This window comes from Haliotis cracherodii, unplaced genomic scaffold (genome assembly GCF_022045235.1).
Source record: "Haliotis cracherodii isolate W230 unplaced genomic scaffold, xgHalCrac1.p SCAF_4, whole genome shotgun sequence".
In the NCBI taxonomy this organism is placed as follows: Eukaryota; Metazoa; Mollusca; class Gastropoda; order Lepetellida; family Haliotidae; genus Haliotis; species Haliotis cracherodii.
The window spans coordinates 26306651-26324020 of NW_027266297.1; the positions used below are offsets into that span (position 1 = coordinate 26306651).

At 41.0% G+C, this 17370-nt stretch overlaps 1 protein-coding gene across 3 annotated transcripts in view; it reads left to right on the plus strand.

Moving 5' to 3' along the window:
* The first annotated feature begins 15156 nt into the window (after window positions 1–15156).
* The window catches only part of LOC139478542 (leucine-rich repeat-containing protein 7-like), a 114032-nt gene continuing 111818 nt past the window's right edge, over window positions 15157–17370 (plus strand). For all 3 annotated transcript variants that reach the window (XM_071261038.1, XM_071261039.1, XM_071261040.1), the window contains exon 1: window positions 15157–15255. The gene's annotated coding sequence lies outside the window, so the exon portion shown is untranslated. The remainder of the gene's footprint in view (window positions 15256–17370) is intronic.

Genomic DNA, 17370 nt, shown 5'->3' on the forward strand with positions numbered 1-17370 from the left:
TTGGTTTTTAAAAAATAAATATGACAGTACCAACATGCTCAAATTACTATACATTACAATTCAAACCTCACCTGTTCAGCCCACTGTGTAGTTTTACGCTATGTTCAATTATTTTTTTCTAAATGAATGTGACCTGCCATGCATATTCGGTTCTGGAATACATGGCGTGTGTCCAATCTGTGTTCGATAGTATGAGCATTGATCATGCTGCCATCAGCCAGACCACAGATGCGAGTTGGTCTTTCCACGTGGTGACCGGTTCAGGAACTTCCACAAGCACCTGCCACTATTCAAGTCCGTCGTGTAGTCATCCATTAAAGGCTCTTTCCTCTTTATTTTTATCGACCGAAATGTATTGATGAAGATCATACTTAATTCCTTTTTATTTGCCCTCCATCTTTGTGATGAAGTGAATGGATAATGTTTAAACAGTTGGCGACCTTTCACATGTGACATGCGTGTCGATTTAATCACAATGAACCCGTTAAAGTGATTGTTGGAATAACAGAACATCCGATGAGGTTTAAGTCACGCCTGTACAGAAAGGGGCAGTGCATAGGAGATTTTCTCAGGTCATCCCACATGGGTACAATGCGCGAAGCTCATTACTGGTGTCCCCTGCCGTGATATTGCTGGAATATTGCTACAGGCGGCGTAAAACCATATTCATTCTCTCACTCAGGTCACCCATTTTGCCTGAAACAGTCACCCCTTCTCACTAAAACAGACCTCGACCATGCAAATGTCTTCATCTTTTATAATGTACATTCTCAGACCAAACGCAATCTTTCTTCACGTAAGCCAAAGTTGGGAGATGTATCCTAGCAGCTTCACAGTCTTCACTCATCACCCCGATGGACCGGGTTCGATTCCCACATTGGAACAATATGTGAAGCTTGTTACTGGCGGCCCCCAACGTAATATTTTTGGAATATTTCTGAAAGCGTGGGTACAACGATACTCAGGCGTTAGCTACGACCAGTTCTTAAAGGGAGATTAGTCTCTGATCTAACTATGTTTTATCCACGTAATTCCAAAACCTTTCTCTAAGCCGTAATTGTGTGCTGTATATCATTGTATATCAATCTAGCGATTGATGATTACGATAATTACTCAAAGAAAACGTCTCAGTTTGACACGGATTACTCATTACAACGTCTTGACCTTGACCGAAAATTGGCACCAGATCATGAATCGCAGACCCCCTTTAAGTAACACAATAAGTTGTACGTTGATATTTAAGTCATCGTAAGATCAATCTCTGTCAATAAACATTGGGACTGTTATATATAAATAAACACGTGTGACTTCGTTTATTTCTCGACAGTGGCGTCATCTGTAGAGACCTGTGTGGGCAGCCGCCTTTGTCAGTGAAGTGTTGTACCTCGGGCTTTTTCATGGCTAAGTGTCAAACTCAATCCATATAAGTAAGCGTATTTACTCGAAAAGCGGGAGCGTTTCTACACGAGTGGCCACTTCAGTCTACATCTTGTTCAAGTGGGGCCACCAACATTAAAGGCAAAATCACAACCCTTTTAGAATAGGTATTGAGTGGACATAGGAATTAAAAGCTGGCCTGTGGTCGCTTTGACCGACCCTCTTGTCAGCACACATTCGATTAAGATCAAAGCGCCAACCTCGCACGTTCAATTTTTATCCAGGATATATAAATCATTGTATACGGAGATTTATTCCCTGCTGCGCAGTATGGTCACTTTGTTCCCAGTCCACCTGACTGGTATTAACGAATTTCCAATTAACGGCCCTGGCCGGGTGAGCACGGGCCCAGGAAGGTCATGCGACAATAGCAGACGACATTTCTCAGAGCAGACGACAAAGCAACAATGAGACCATAAACTCAAGACATCTAAAGACTCATCACAATTTCCGTAACATTCTTTGCATCTTGGTTGTTGAGGTAATAAAATCGTAATGAAGAGACGGTCTGTGTATTTACCTAACCCCAATAACAATTGAGCATCGTCATGAAGGTCACTGAGCGATTGGCCACCAGGCGGTCACACTGGGCAATTACTATCTCATCAATGAAGTGTCCATTCTCCTAAATTGTCTATTTATTGGCCGTGGTCATTTGACGAATAGGGCAGTGTATTGTTCTTGGGCTGATGATGTCTGATTTACGAGGTGAGGTGGAATAACCCGGCTCAAAGCACCGAGGTGATAAACTGCCCCGTGTATATTGCTTCAATGGAGCGGTCCTCGTGTAATACTGTGTACTCCTTTAACGATGTGAAACTGTACTCACAACGCAGTATCGCCCATACAGTAGTACACGTTCGTTATTTGATTGATGTCCAGTGCCTGTCTTACCTGTCTGATGACTGTCCACTGTCTGTCTTAATTGTCTAATGACTGTCCACTGTCTGTCTTACCTGTCTAATGACTGTCCACTGTCTGTCTTACCTGACTAATGACTGTCCACTGTCTGTCTTACCTGTCTAATGACTGTCCACTGTCTGTCTGTTTTTCTGACTGAAAACTCTGTCTATCCGACACTGGTGACTGTCAACTGTCTGTCAATCTGCCGGTGTGCGAAAATATATTTAAGCAATACCAACCAGTCGGGCAAACTAAATAATGTTTTAAAATCCAATTTTAGATTTGAGTAGCCTGTCTGTTACACTGCCCAATACAAGGAGAAATCAAGTAGCAGAGAACTTCAGTCTCAGTCAGCACCACACGTGTTTCTGGCACTAGCAGAACGAGTGACAAGGGATCATAACCAGCACGACAATGTTACAGTACATCTCTGAAATAACAAATCAGGCCTTTAACATCTCCCAACCATTTTGGAAGGAGATTCCCTTCCCGTTTCAAAATTTCATATTTGACAACCGAATAACAATATTATGACTCACAAGAGAGAGGGGGACACAGACGTGTCTGTTTTGATGCACTAATGTACTTAAAATAATTACCCTCCCCTAATGCTTGTCATATTTTTTCTTTTACCATCCCTCATGCCCATGAGAGAGAGAGAGAGAGAGAGAGAGAGAGAGAAATATTGATCATTCCATAACATTCCTTCAGATCTGAAAGTTTGTCAAAATAAGACTCTCGCCAGTGCTCCGTTGGTATCAAATGTCCAATATACTACTCAACATTTGGCCAACAACAACCGAGTTTCCCATGCAGCTGAAGGTGCACTGACACGTCTCACCCGAGTTTCTCATAAAGCTGGAGGTGTACTGACACGCCTCACCCGAGTTTCCCATGAAGCTGAAGGTATACTGACACGCCTCACCCGAGTTTCCCATGAAGCTGAAGGTGTACTGACACGACTTACATGAGTTTCCCATGAAGCTGAAGGTGTACTGACACGCCTCGCCCGAGTTTCGGATGATGCTGAAGGCGAACTGACACGCCTGTAACCCCAGCAGCCGTCACGACCAGCTTACCGCCCCTACAGCACATCAATCATACTGTATCATCATACGTCATTTCAATAATTCAAACAAAGACGCTGATATATATGTTTATGTTTCGTGTATTTACGTGCATATCAGTATATGTCTGAAGGTAGTCTGTCGTACAGACCCTGAAACAAATATATCCATCACAGCCCATGCAAGTGTATACTCAACAACAAAAGTTCCTGTGACACCAATATTTTAGTGTATTTTTCAAACAGGGAAAGTTTGGTTTTCAATATTGTAGTACATGTATGGAATCAAGTCACAAAAACTCAACTGCTACAGAAAAGCATGCATTCCATGCAAAGGTTGACTTTTATGCAAGCCCCATGCATTTCACTACCAAAGAATGGGTATAAAACGTGCGTTAACGGGATTCCATATGCATTGTTTAGCATCATGCTGACAACAACCACTCAGAAAAACAACAAAATTATGCAATTATTCAACATTACGAAATGCCACGCCTGTCCGAAAATGAGCGTCTGCGAGCCATTGGTATGCTTGAAGCAGGATCGAGTCAACGTGATGTTGCAAGACAATTTAACGTCCACGGAAACATAGTGTGGTGTTTATGGCAACATTGGCAACGGACGAATGCAGTCAGAGACCAGGCCACGCGTGACCAATAATCGACAAGACAACTGGATTCGAACAACACACCTACGAACAGTGACTGCAAGAAGCATCCCTGGACTTCGAAGAATATTTTCACAACCCATACGTCGTTGCCTCAGATGTGCAGGGATTGTCGCCAGACGTCCCATTTTGACAGGAAACCACCGTAAAGCACGTCTACAGTGGTGCAGACAGCATTTACGCTGGACGGCCAAGCAGTGGGGACAAGTTCTATTCACGGACGAGTCTCGTTTTCACCTCAGCCACAGCGATGGACGAATTCGAGTGTACCGACGTCGAGGTGAACGTTACGTCAATCATTGTGTCATGGAAGAACATCGGTTCGGACCCGTTAGACTAACATATAGTCTCTGAAATGAACATATCGTACAGAAAAAAACAGTTGTTCAGTTATCTTAATAAAATTCTATTAAAAAGGGAGCCCAGTGATTCTCTTCATTTTCAGATACTGCAGTAATCTAGACTTGCGAAACATTATAGACTTGCATGGGCTGTAGTTGATATAAATGTATCAGGGTCTGTAAGACAGACTAAGGACCCGTTTGATAGTGGTAGAGGGAAATCTCAATGGACAGCGCTACCGTGACGAGATCATCGACCCTGTTGTTCTACCGTTTTTGCGTCGTCATGGCCCAGGCATTACCACGCATCATGACAACGCCCGGCTTCATATTGCTCGATTTGTTCAGGATTCTCTTCAACAAAACAACGTGAATGTCATCCCCTGGCCGGCTCGCTCCCCTGATGTGGGATGAGATCAATCGGCGCCTTCGACGTCAACCACGTGTTCCACTGACACTCCAGGAACTTCGAGACACATGCTCCAACAGATATGGACAGATATCCCACAGGACTTTGTGCGATGCCTGGTCCATTCCACGAGACGAAGATGTGTTGCTTGCATCGCAACCAGAGGTGGACACACACGCTATTGATTTGTAAATTAACATTTTGGCATGTTCATGGTTCTTTTTTTAATGAAATTATTTTCTGAAGTCAGTATGGCAAATTAAACCATTTGAACACTTACAAGAGTCTTTTATCTGTTGCAAACCGAATTTGTTTCAGATTTGGTAAAAAACATAACTTTGCATTAAATCTTATTCAATGTCACAGGAAATTCTCTTGTTCAGTATATAATATTTCTCTCTATTTTTGCAATTTCTAAAAAAGAAGAAAGTCTCTTTGCTCCTATTTATTATAGTTTATAAGGATAATTTAACAACTGGTTTGTTGTTTTAAATATGCTCACTTCAGAGATTAGATGTTAGTCCAGTGGGAGGGTTTTCCTCTTGTAACGTTGAGGCTGCAATTCAAACCCATGCCCGATCTAAAAGTAAATGCTCTTTCGTTGAATCGTAAAAGTAGTGAGTGAGTATGGTTTTACGCCGCTTTTAGCAATATTTCAGCAATATGACGGCGGGGGACACCAGAAATGGGCTTCACACATTGTACCCATGTCGGGAATCAAACCCGGGTCTTCGGCGGCGAATCGTAAAAGTAACATTATGTAATGGGGATATTTTTATGCAGAACTGCGAAAATTGTGTCGCCGTTATATTATACGTTGATCTGGTATGTCTCTAGTCATCAGTATTTTACTTGTGGCTACTGCTTGAATGTTCCTATATATCTCACGTGCCTGATGAGGATGCTGATTTCCTGTTGTCATTAACTTCCATAGTCATGCACAAAGAACGTAAAAATATATTTGTTTTATGAAAACAAACCAATCTAGATTATGTAAAACCAAGTCTACCCAGCTCTATTCCACATTTGACATCAGCATCAGGAAAATTAATTGTCGTAATTTTAGAGAGAAATGTATTGTGTAATTAAGATTTCATAGACGATGTGGAAGTCTATAACTTATACAATGCCAATCAAACGTCGGAGCTAGTATTCCTTGTTGTGAAGAACTATTTCAAGGGCTTGTCTTTCACAACTCTCACAGTCTCATACAGTGTTGAAAATGTTTTATCGTTGTATTGCTGAAAATATTTAGCATCATGTTTCTTTTGTGTTGTTTACATTAATATCTCAAATGAATCATCGTCTGTCCAATTATGTTCAAATGCCCTCACCTATTTCTGAGAAATATCGGTTAAAGAGTTTATAGGGGAGATATGTTTAAATAAATGACTTTGGTCATCTTCAGTAAACAGACCCGTTCCCTGCTGTAGTCGACCAGAACAAATTATATATGTGGTTAAAGATGATGATAGTGATTTTGAAAGTAATGATCATGTCGACATGATTTCGAAAGTGTTTACGGGCGACATGGAACGCCTGCAGCAGGTTAAAGCTGGTCACTGGATCTGGACAATCTATCACACAAAACCATATGTCCTGCCCATATCCCTCCACTGGAACAGCAGTAATCAAGTGTTTGCAAACACAAAGATATTCTGGAGTCGACTTGAGCCTCAACCATTCACTAACTGTTTTCAGACCCAGCATAACATATGGTATCTGTCAACGGGGGGTGTTTCACGTCTGCTCGACCATATCATGCTGCTAAATACTTGACCGCAGGGTGCTTGTCGTCTGCTTCGAACATGGCAGCGGTCATCCGTGACACCTGAGTTATTCCCCTAATGGTCACCTGTTTCTAGTACCCAGTGCGGCAGCTATCGAGGGCTACTACTGCCAACACAACTAATCCTGCTCAATGATTCGCGTAGTTTTGGTGGATAAACTCAGAAAATGTTGCAAATGCTTACATCCGGGGTATTTTCCGTGTTAAAGCTACGTGGACGCTTTGCTGTTTGAGGGCACGCGGCCAGAACGGCTAATCCCCCTATTTAAATCAGAAAACGCGGACCATAATTGCATCTGTTGGTATATAAGCAAAGCCTGTGACACGAGTGGGACGCTTCGTGGGGACAATGGACAATCTAGAGTTCGACAGACACCAGAAGTAACCCTGACACGTCTTGTCCTTGAGAGCCTGGGTCATGGTTGCTTGACTACATGAATACTTGGTCGTCATCATCTACATCCTTCTATATTCCAGTTGAATGTTCATCATCACATCACATCGTCTCCTCTCACTTATTCCTTCCAGACCCGTGAAGATCCGGGGTAGAATAAGTCTTCAGCAACCCATGCTTGCCTTAAAAGGTGACTATGCTTGTCGTAAAAGCCGACTAACAGGATCGGGTGGTCAGACTCGCTGACTTGGTCGATGCATGTCGTCGATTCAAATTGCGTGGATCGATGCTCATGATTTTAATCACTGGGTTGTCTGGTCCAGACTCGATTATTTACAGACCGCCGTCATAGAGCTGGAATATTGCGGCGTTAAACAACAAAGCAACCAACCACTCATTCCTTCCCTCTTGTATTCCTTTCTGATATTCCTTCGTGATATTGCTGAAATATTGCTAAGTGTGGCATATAATACCATGCTCACTCCCTCGCTCCGTCTTGTATTTTATCAGCATTTTCTAAATCCTTGAGGGGCACAGGTGGCCCAGTCGTCTTAGGCGCCGCGTTTCTCTGTGCAGAGTTGCGTCAGAAACCTATGATTGAGGGTTCGAATCCCGGTTCGGCCCGATTATGTTTCTAGGTTTGTCAGCACCATGCCCGCGCTCGTGGGTTTCACCGAACTGGTAAACGTCTGAGACCTGCTTCACTTCGGGCTTTCCTCCCACATTAAGCTGACACGCCATGATTGATATAACTGGAATACTGTTAAAAGCGGCGTTAAACTCAACTCACTCACTCAAAAATCCTTGATTGTTTCCCATTTCAGCAACTATATAGGTTCTCGGCCTTATATTTCGTCAACTAAACACATATACAGAAAACCATTACTGTAAACTGCCCTTTGCATTGAATGTGTTTGGGGCCGGAGGCCTTCTATTAAATATAATGGCTTTGATTTACCTATATACTTTTTTCCTCCCTGTTTCCAAACCGACTGATTCTGTTCAGCTTAGTGTAACATGTAATTCCCCATTTACACCCTCCCTTTAAAACCAGATACGACCCCTGTCTGTCTAGTGTATAGGCGTCTGTCTGCACGGAGAGCGGAAGATCGGTGGTTCGATCCCCGGCCGAAAGACGTTAAAATATGTTTTTTTTTGTTACCCTGCCTGGCGTTCAGTATTAAGGGGATATAACAAGGACTGGTCGACTCCCTGAGTGGGATATCCATGTTGAATTATGGCATGATATCTCAATGGGGCTAACACTATAAAACCGGCATTAGTTCAAGCTGGTACGTGCACATACACACGCACACACGCACGCACGCACGCACGCACACACACACACTCGGGCGCACGTCGCTATTGTCAGTGTTACAATCTTGAACGCACCTCACCTCAAACCATTTACCCCTTTCTCTATAACGCTGGCATCCATCCGCATCATAGCCACGACAACTACTGCAAAGTGTGATACTTTAGGCAAAGCAAGGTCGTGTCAATCTTTCCACATCATCTTCCTGATGAGAATCAAAAGGATAACTGAATACCATCCCTGTAATATTCCAGAAAACAACCCTATTAAACTTTAACCAACAGCCATCTCAGGACATAAAGCCGACTATATTGTCAATTACGTCCTCAGTTCCCTCAGCTTCAAATGCTGCTATCAAAATTCCGTTCCGTCCCACCACGAACTCCATCTAACGCTGATAAAAGGGGGATTACTGCATTCTACTCTTGCGTTATTCTTATGAACACGCCACATTTTTTCGGTGTGGCGATTCCTCGTAACATGATATAATGCAATTATAACCACGGGATGTATAAACAGTGTCGCAATTGACGCAGAAATCTCCATCTTAACTATTAAAGGTCCACTTCATTGTGACAATGATTTAGTAATCCTTACATTAATCTCTGGGGAAAGGTGCACGGTAAAGGTTGGGTCTTTGAAATGAAATGTCCCATGGGTGACATATCTTGAAGACGCTTCTCACCCCTTTGTCATGATTGTCACAATGTGATTTGCCGGCCACGGATGCCAAAGAAAGTGTGTCAAATGTTTTGGGGGTTGGGTAGCCTAATGGTTAAAGCATTCGCTCGTCACGCCGAAGACCCGGGTTCGATTCCCGACGTGGGTACAATGTGTGAAGCCCATTTCTGGTGTCCCCCGCCGTGATATTGCTGGAATATTGCTAAAAGCGGCGTAAAACCATACTCACTCACTCCATGTGTTTCGTTACGTTTCCTTTGTTACCATGCAATCGTGTCTTTCCGTAACGAGTCATGCTTCTTCGTTACCAAACTCCCTATTCAGTAACCTGCGGAAGAGGTTAAACTGGACTGATTTACCAATGACTTGACAAAAATGAGCTCCACGAAATTTACCCATTTGTGAAATCGAACCCGGCCTTTCGATCCTCATAATATATATGGAACACGAACAGTTTAATAGTCTCACAAACTGATAACCAGTTGACTGAATCCTTCAACGAACCCAAAGGCTGGAAGATCTAAATTAACACGTGACCTAATTACGTAACAATGGAACGAACAGTGACCTATTACCAATTAGAATTTACCTGTAATGCGAAAAAAAAGAGCATGTTGCTTAAAAATAGCACGATAACTTTAGCCTCGTTGTGGGATAAGCAGCGTCTTGGGATGATGTTTGATGACTACCTTTAGGTTTATCTTATCGAATACACTAAGTGACAACGGCACCACACCTCCACTCATGTCTGTGCACTGGCGTTTAAGTCTATCAAAAAACCCACATAATCATGGCCTTTATCGATAACACCCGAAATATCATCCTTAAGTCGTCACACGTAACATGTATATTACACCAAGTAAGTATTTTCATAAACAGTTTACGAAAAGAGAGGGCACTATGCCCCGCGTAATTGACGGGATATTTTGAAACCACGAGGAAATGACGGTGAGATTTAGAAGCTTTGTAAAGAGATTTTATTGAGCGTCCTCGCGAGAAAAAACGATGGATATATTTACACATCCCTTGAGGCTCAAATACGTCATGTATCAAATATCGACATTGTCTTGACAGCAATATGTACATACCATTTAAATGTAATCTTTCAAGGATGCGCGCACCTGTTTTTGTCTTATTTAGTGTACTGCATAACCCAGATATCGATATTTGATATTCTCCGATTTCAAATATAGAGTCAGATCAGTTTATGTAAGAAATCCTTGATCTTACTGCTTACGTTTTTACTTTGGATATCACTTGCTTGATCACGGTGTAAGAATCTACACTCAGCTGTAATAAAGGAGTTGATCTGTATACGTGTTGTTATTAATTTTATTTCTGTTTCATCTCATGTATTGTGAATAGCACAAGATTAAACTGTATAGAGAATGTAATATAAAGGTGTTAGTTGTAGACGCTCTGGTGATCCTGTAGGACAAAACAATATAAGTATAGATAAGGGATTCAACACAACGTTCTTGTATAAGCTTGAGTTGTAAGCACGCGGCATTTCCTCGAATCAAACAGAATAGGTGCCCAGTATCATTTGTCGTAAGGACCGAGAAGAGAGAATTGGTTGGTCAGGATCGTTGATTTTTCACTCTCACACAGGCAGTGTCTGTATAGAGGAGACAAGTCGACACACATTCACTTTCACACTGACAGTGTCTGTATAGAGGAGACAAGTCGACACACATTCACTCTCACACTGACAGTGTCTGTATAGAGGAGACAAGTCGACACACATTCACTCTCACACTGACAGTGTCTGTAAAGAGGAGACAAGTCGACACACATTCACTCTCACACTGACAGTGTCTGTATAGAGGAGACAAGTCGACACACATTCACTCTCACACTGACAGTGTCTGTATAGGGGAGACAAGTCGACACACATTAACTCTCACACTGACAGTGTCTGTATAGAGGAGACAAGTCGACACACATTCACTCTCACACTGACAGTGTCTGTATAGAGGAGACAAGTCGACACACATTCACTCTCACACACTGACAGTGTCTGTATAGAGGAGACAAGTCGACACACATTCACTCTCACACTGACAGTGTCTGTATAGAGGAGACAAGTCGACACACATTCACTCTCACACTGACAGTGTCTGTGTAGAGGAGACAAGTCGACACACATTCACTCTCACACACTGACAGTGTCTGTATAGAGGAGACAAGTCGACACACATTCACTCTCACACTGACAGTGTCTGTATAGAGGAGACAAGTCGACACACATTCACTCTCACACACTGACAGTGTCTGTATAGAGGAGACAAGTCGACACACATTCACTCTCACACTGACAGTGTCTGTATAGAGGAGACAAGTCGACACACATTCACTCTCACACTGACAGTGCCTGTATAGTGGAGACAAGGAATCACACATTCACTCTCATACTAACAGTGTCTGTATAGAGGAGACAAGTCGACACACATTCACTCTCACACTGACAGTGTCTGTATAGAGGAGACAAGTCGACACACATTCACTGTCACACAGGCAGTGTCTGTACATGGGAGACAAGTCAACACACATTCACTCTCACACACTGACAGTGTCTGTATAGAGGAGACAAGTCATCACACATTCACACGGACTGCAGGCACAAGTGCGCGCGTGGTTATTATTACAAATTATATATATATATATGTGTGTGTGTAACCCACGTGTAACCTGGGTAGGCACGTGACACACACACCCTGGAGTAAATCACAGGTGATCTTGAATATTGGTATTAAAATCTGTCGGCATCAAATAGATTTCCACTCCATGTCTACACAGCACACCACCAAGGGCTGTTTCGTCATCAATAATCACCGTGGTGGGGGCTTGGTGTATCGAGTGGACACAATGGCTACACAGAGCGGACAGGGGGTATTGGGTCACGGTGACCATCCGGCGACGTAGCTGCCGCTGTCGCCGTAACTGAATATGAATTATCGATGTTCACATCATAAGCTTTTGTTTGCTTGAACTAGACCCGACAGCATGTCACAGTGAAATCATATTGTCATGTAGATTGTCTATGTAATTTGGCAAACATTCGAGAGGTTGAACTGGATGATGAATCTTGATTTAACAGAATTAATTAGAACGCATTTTGTTTTGAGACTAGATCATCCATTCTTTCTTTAGATTTTATTTGTTTTTTAACGTCGCACTCAGCAATATGACGAAAACCTATAAATAATCGAGTCTGCGCCAGACAAGCCAGTGATTGATATTATGAGCACCTATACACGTCGTCGGGGTACGATGACACGCAATGAACCTGACCATCCGATCCAAACAGTTAAGCCGCCTCGCAAGACAGTTACGAGTGGTTTGTGTCAATTATAACCCGGAATCCACAGACGGACAGACAGACTGACAGACAAACAGACTGACAAACAGACAGACAAACAGACTGACAAACAGACAGACAAACAGACAGACAGACTGACAAACAGACAGACAGACATACAGACTGACAAACAGACAGACAAAGAGACTGACAAACAGACAGACAGACAGACTGACAAACAGACTGACAAACAGACTGACAAACAGACAAACAAACAGACAGACATACAGACAAACACCCTGACAAACAGACTGACAAACAGACAGACAGACTGACAAACAGACAAACAGACTGACAAACAGACAGACAAACAGACTGACAACTGACAAACAGACAGACAGATAGTATAAGGCCCCAGGCACGAAATACATACACAGCAAACTGCTTATAAGGCACGATTTGTATTACAAGAGTCTGGTGTTCAACTGTTTGTTTACTTGATATGAATAGAAAGTAGTGTTATCAATAAAATGAAGAAACGATGGTCTGGAAAACGCATGTATGATAAGTGCATTTATGAAACAGTGTCTGATCCACTTAAAAATTTCTATCATATATCGATCCTTAATCACGTCGTAAACAAATTTTGCTAAATCATGTATTTTTTCCCCCTGACATATATTTCTCTGAAATCATTTGACGAGTGACGATAACAAAGTTGAATGTTTATATTGAAAACTAAAGCTAAGGAAATTCACGTGTGCATGATATGCTAGATTAAGATGAAAAATATGTATTTAATGTATTTATAAATGAGGCCTATTATTTATAGAGGTTATCACGCGAGTGTTTTGGGGGATGGTAAATATCCTGTATTAGGAATAAACATTGTATTTAGCAAGCCATATATATGTAACCGGTCTATGTAAACTTGGGACAAAATAAATATTACACTTGAAAATCGGTTTTGCCCTCAAAATTACAAATGTTATCAAAACGTTACTTGGGTGAAAATAGTCGCGGAAACACTGTAAAGTAGAGCCCAAAACATAACTATGATACCCGCCTCAAATACATAGCCGTCGAGTACCCATTTCTTATTTGTTAAATTTTTAGCTGCCATCAAACTTGCCCGGGGGTTTAGCTGAAGTTTCAAGTCTCAAACTTGTTCAATAGACTTGGGGCGGTCGGGTAGCCTAGTGGTTGAAGCGTTTGCTCGTCACGCCGAAGACCCGGTTTCGATTCTCGACATGGGTAAAATGTGTGAAGCCCATTTCTGATGTCCCCCCGCCGTGATATTGCTGGAATATTGCTAAAAGCGGTGTAAAACCGTACTCAGTCACTCAATTGACTTGACTGAATTATTCAGATACCACCAAACAAAACAGGAGGAGAGAAATGATCACATTAAACCCCAGTACATGACATTTTCTACAACCTGGTTATAAGAACATCCAAACATAAATCAGGTCACGTATATAACAATACACAATTGAACATAATGTATGTATGACAGTTTTATATACCACCTTTAAGAGCCTTATGTTATAAACCTGTAAGTACAGCACACACTGACCATACTATTCCTAACAATAATAACCAATAAATGCATATTCACAATAAAAATAGCGTCTTGACTCATATGCCTCAAATTCAATCATCCAAACTGTGAAAGCACTAGTGCGCTGAACCTAAAATCCCGCAAATATCACCACACAACAAACGCAAGGACATATAAGCCGGAAATAAATTGATTTTCCCGTGAATAGCCCCGATCCCCCCACCCTGACCGCGCAAGGTACGGTGCCCGGGCCCACAATTAGACAACAATGAACCGAACGATCCATTCTACATATTGATTATATGGTTTCATATAGGCATCAATCGCAGGTCAAAAGACAAATTTGACATGAATAGCCCATTGTTATTGTACCTCGTGATATTGCTATGATGTTTGATGAGGATGGCTATTCTTTTATGGGCGCTTCTAATAAAAACATAGTAATTACTCGTATCATCTGATACTGAATTTGGTGATCAGTAATAAGCTATTGTTATGATTATGATTAATTGCGGGTGTTTTTCCCTCACCCGTTTCTAAACAAGTTTTTATCGAAAATTAAAAAGCTCAAAAAGGGGAACTTTAAAAAAATGTTTAACCTTAGTATAGTGTTTTTTTCTACACATACAGGTGTATGTGTATGAATGTATGGTCAGAAATCAGAATATCAGAATCAACCCAGTGCTACAATGTTATGGTGTTTACATTTACCCATATCGTTTACAAATAAAACACAATGTATGCATGCAAATATAAATTGGCCGTAATTAATATAAATAGTACTGCCACGTCGAAACTTGAATATACATGATTTTGTTTGTTGATGTTAATATTTTCACAATATATTATGCCTTACAACACGTTCGAAGCGCACAGCTGATAAGGCCAGGGTACTCGTGTTTCTTATGCTCGTCGCCCGCAATAACCGGCATTGATTATATTGACGGGACAAAATCAGCATGTTGACCCTACTGAATTAAGTACATGCGTCATGGCATATGTTGAAATGAATAGGTCTATGCATAAGTCAAACAATGTTAGGCCCTGTTTGGCTCTGCGTGCGCTATTCAATAAAACACACATAGACGGGTGGCGAAGTGGATCTTGATTTATCCTCTAACATCGGCCTGGTTGTTAAATTCATATTCACCAAGGCTTGTTTCGATTGCATGTGAATCGATTGAAGCCATTTCCCTCGGAAAAATTCTAAATCACCCATGAGAAATATTGTCCCAAGTTGTGGGGGACGCTTTCCGTGACGTCATTTTGGCATAGTCACGTGACTTCACGGCGTAATGGCGGTGAGAATATGCATGTTTGAATGATCGCTTGGAGTACGTGATGTTGTGAAGTTATTAATTGGATTTACTTTACAACGAAATGATAGCGAGGTGAGTGATGGATTTCTTAATTTGATAAGTCCGTATTCATATGATGCCAGGACGATGTGTGGATTTTACAAACGCGCTCTGTCTGCTACTCGCGACAGGACGCAGCAATTCCAAAGCGAGCCACACTACACACGAGTTGTAAGGCTCTCAAACTCAGGTGAACGAGCTCTCAATGGGAACGGCTACGCTTACTGACAACAACGATACTTAAAGAATTTCCGTTCTATATGTCATCATAAATTCTTGTTATATATCACTTGATGTTTTAATTTATCCTTTTGATAAATCGGTTCACAAGTTTGATGTTGTTTATATGATATTAATAATATACATGCAGGTATACGCTCGCCCGCTTGTGATTTATTGCTTTGTATGATGCCCAGACATTCTTTCGATTCCTAGCTTGCGATATACTCATATATTTCTTGCTCTGATTGTTAAATCATTTTAATAGATTTGATATGTTTAAGACCTGTCGAGTTTCCAGCATACTGCCTTTATCCCGTTCATGGTTAAGTTATGATGTGCTTATAGAACTATCGAAACTGCAGAAATGAATATTAGCTATGATGTCTCTCTGTGTACCAATTTGTAGTTTCATCATTCAATACATTTATACCCTTTATTAATAATGAATAATATGTATTATTTAGTATGTTTTAAAGCAGTATAATGAAATGAAAAACATGTAGCTGTGGAATGGACTATTTATTTATTGTTATTAAGAAACTTTTGTCATAATGATTGTTATAAATACTCCTAAAAAAAAGGTTAAGAACAACCAATTGTTTCACATTAACTATATTAATATGAAAGAATTGGGTTTTCTTTAACTTCTTTTCAGTAGTATCAGTTGTAATGAGATCATGCAAGAAGTATTAAATTTACGATCTGGAGAAGAACCTGTTTCTTCATGTTTTATTATGTCCAATTAGTCCTCTGTTTTATTAGTTGGGTAGGCAAATAAAAATGATCAAAACACTCTTCAACTACTCAAAGTAGCAATATCAATAGATTAACAGCCTGGGAATATAAGACCTCGAACTAAAGACTCTGGCATTTGACTGCTTGGGGACATCAGGAAAGCTGCATTCTCACTACAATCAAATCACAAATAGGGTATAAACTATGATGGAATACCCCTGTACAATTTGTCTCCCGATATACGCCCTGTCAGGTTTGGACTGTCGAAAGTAATACCTGATAGTCGTGTGTAGGTCCAAACAACCTCAGGCCCTGCCATGGAGGCTGCAAGGAGATTATTGTGTCAAAGTGTGATCACGAGTTTATTTAACCCCCTTCACAATACTATTGAAGATGAAAGCCTGCCTCAAGGGTGTTAAATTCCCATGCAAAAGCCATTGTCTTTCATGTCTGTATCCAGCCAGGATAGCAAGGTGTTGTATTGTTGAGATTTGGCCAAAGCATTCTTTGCTGTATCTAAATTTTACCTGAACCTTTCCGGTAGGATATTGGACTGAAACACAGGCCTTAATTTTGGCTTGTGGTTAAATAAGAGGAGGATTTGGGGGGTTGAGACTGTGTTGCATCATGCTATTTTAGGTAACTTGTTTAGTTTTGAATTAATTATTTTTGTGGAAAAGGTACTTGAAGACATTGTTTTTTATTTAAAATTTTAAATACATGAGTATGTTAAATTTGGTTGTGTAAAGCAAGTATGTGAAATACTTGGTAAGCTCAAATACAGAAGTTTATAGATCGGGTGATTTCTGGGATGGGCAATGGTCAATATACCCTCCAAAACTGAAACTGACTATCTTTACAGGATTGGCAGTTCAAGCTATTCAAATGTGGCATTGTTACTCTCATAGCAAGTGGTTCATGACCCATCATTTTTGAGTAATGGACGTTGATTGAATTAAATGGTCCAATGTAAATGGTTATCATGTATACTAGTATCTTTTGCTTCTGTATAGTGGTATATATACTACTCAAAATAAGTTAAGGATCACCCGATTCTTTCATATTGGTAATGTTAATCTGTCATGTCATGAGAGATTAAGTGTTGTCATATGAAAGAATCAGATGACACTTAACTTCTTTTGAGTAGTATATATATATGGTACTCAAAAGAAGTTAAAGAACACCCAATTT